We start from the raw sequence: 3,018 nt of genomic DNA on the forward strand, positions 1-3,018 counted from the left end.
AACAGAGCACTTCTTCGTGATTGTCTGTAAGCTGTTATAATTGAGTTCGTGCATGTTGTCGCCCCCTGCCGGTCTGAGGTACTGCTAGCTCGCACTGCGGTCTGATGTGCCAAATTTTGAATTTATTTAAATATTTTTTGGAGGGGAATGTTAAATATTTAAATGTATTGCTAATTTATTAATGTTGTATTAAGAAAAAAACAACTATAGTTTTAGTAATTCTCAAAGTTATTAAAATAGTTAAAACATCTTACAATGTCGTAAACCATTGGCATTTTTATTGACATTCCTGTTATTTGAATTAATTCGAATATATATAAATATATATACAGTAATAGTGAAAATACAATTACAGATATCAATAAGTATAGTTTTTACTAGTTGAAATTCAATTGTTGATATCAAGAATTAGCATTTTAACTAGTGAAAATAGTAGGCTATTATAGATATACATTTTTACAGGTAAGAATAGCTATGGTAATGAGTTTATGAATCAGAACTGGATTTCCCAAACTCCTCTTTATCGCCAGTATAGGCCAAAAATGGAGGAAGAACATCCAGTCAGATAAACGCCTCCTTGTTTATTTACTTATAGTTTGTTTTTATTTAGTCAGTTTCCACAAATCCCTTCACTCGATTGGAATGTTCTCTTTTATTTCTGGATGGCAAGGGCAGTGACTGTAACATCTATTTTGCAGCAGGCTATTATTAAACACGTATAAACGGTATAAACTATAGACAGTAAACGAAATGGACACAGCGACCCAATTGGATTCAATGGAGAAAAGTGAAGTCCATTAGAAGCTCTCACTTCCTGATGGTCGAGCGTACTGCGCAGACTCAAACCAGAGCCCGTCTTCTCTGCTCAAACTGAGCTTGACGATGTAGATGTGACGTGAGCAACCCGTCTGTCTTCTAGTAGCTGTGCCAAGAGAAATCTGAATCATTCTCTTCCGAAACTTGCAGAGACGGAGAGTGTGAGTAGGAGGTGTCCATTAGCTAGGAGCAGGAGAAACTTTTGCTAAGTATTCTGATTAATTATTTTGTCATTTTGCCTCCACGTCCCCCCGATTGCCCGCGAGCTTCTCCTCCTGTCCATACGGTAATTTCTCTACTGTGCGACAGAGAGTCGCGTGGTTATGACGCAATCGTTAGCCTATTTTTACAAAAACTGCTTCTACGGGGCCATAACGTAAGCTACAAGGTAATGGAGCCTTTCATACATTTTCGTGTTTCTTTAGAAATAAATAATGGACAAATGGAGTCTTTAAACGCCTCAGATGTAAAGTGATTTGCTGTCAAAGTGACGCCAAAATGAATGGGAGTCAATGGAATGCTAACAGCAGGTGATGGTCCGCTAATCAATGGCGGCGCCTGGGGAAGCTTCAGTTTCCGGCTGATAGATTATAAACCGATTTCATCAGGCTCCGAAAATTCTTCAAAAAGAACACAAAGAATGGCCTTCTCAGCTGCCATAGTTGCAACTCTTGCGTCATCAGAACAGGGTGTTCAACGCATAGATATACATAATAAAGGCTATTTATTTATTTAGCCTTTATTATGTATATCTATGGCAGAGACGGCTCTGCGTGAGTGGTGTTTACGACAGTAACGTTGAATACAAGTACTCCACAGCGACTCTAGGGGTCGCTGTTTGAGAAAAACAGAAACTGCTTAGTGTGCCTTTAAAATGGTCAGCATACATTGCATTGGTTAAAAATCTCCTTACATTTTTCTATATAATATTGCAGTATAATACTGCTATTTTTCAAACTGCAGGAGCTTTATGTGAAGTAAAGTGTATTTCTCTCTACGACAGGCAGAGGGCAGCACTGGAGCACTTTTTGTGGAGGCAGAAGGGCTGGAGCAGACGCAGGATATTTCCCGTCCCTGGCTTTTCTCCTATTTCACCCTGTTAAAGCTGCTTGGCTTGGCTGAGGAGGACACACTCAAAGATGTGCTGTGATTCCTTCTTTTGGGTTCATGCAATAACCCTCACCACACCAGCGCTTACAGCTAGTATTTCAGTTATGTGCAGTTCTCTTTCATCATCTCGTTTCGAGATCCACCTATGGGAAGGGCATCCGTACCTGACCTCTGCAGAAGCATCCAATTGCACCAAGTCTGGCTAGACAGACAGAAGCGCGCAGCCAATGCCAGGTAAGGCCACACCCCCTTACCTAAGGCAGATAGCTGTCAGGCGCGCTGCTATTCCTCAGTTGACATTCGCTTCTCGCGATCTCTGCACTGACACAGTTCGGTTGGATTAACGTTACGCTGCTCACTTTCGAGTCTTCAGGAGGACATATCGCCAGATCAACCTCCGCCAGACGTGAGTGACAGTCGTTTCTTCAGCCTATCCGCTGTGTTTTTTGCATCCGGAGCCGCCCGCGCTCTCGCTGTCCTTCACCTGCTCCTCCTTACATGGCTGCCCGCCACGGATTTTTCCGAGTTCTTCACCGCTAGCCCACCCATGGCTATGTGACCGTCTAAACAGCCGCTTCTCCGGGGAACAGCCTATCACGACGAGCCTGCCCGGCCGCGTGTGGTGCTCTAATAATCGCCGCTAAGGACCCTCTCGTTCTGCGCTGTTTGCTTGAGCTTAACACGCTCAAGAAGCTTTGGAGAACCCGGAGAATTGCGGTCATTGTAATTGCTGCACATGTAGCTTTTTACTAAGCCGGCTTTTAGTTGCACGACCCAGCGCGCCGTGCTCGGCCTTTCTGACTCGGATGGGGGACACGGTGATGATGACGCACTACCGGGGGACTCCCGGAGCGCCACCTCTCTAAATATTTGAGCTGACATCAGCCCAATCCGCATTCCCTGAAGAGGACATCTTCGCGGGAAAACCTCACTCTCGTTGACGAACCGGCCGGTTCCGGCGACGGGGATGACGCGGTCCTTTTAGCGTTCCCTAGGCTAGCGCTCACGCGGCTTTGCCTCAGTCCATCCTCCTGGAAGTTTGTGAGCGAGCGGCCGTTCGTCTCAATATTGTGTGGCCAGCTCCACAGAGCG

Source organism: Leuciscus leuciscus (genome assembly GCF_965113295.1).
Source record: "Leuciscus leuciscus genome assembly, chromosome: 9".
Classification (NCBI taxonomy): domain Eukaryota; kingdom Metazoa; phylum Chordata; class Actinopteri; order Cypriniformes; family Leuciscidae; genus Leuciscus; species Leuciscus leuciscus.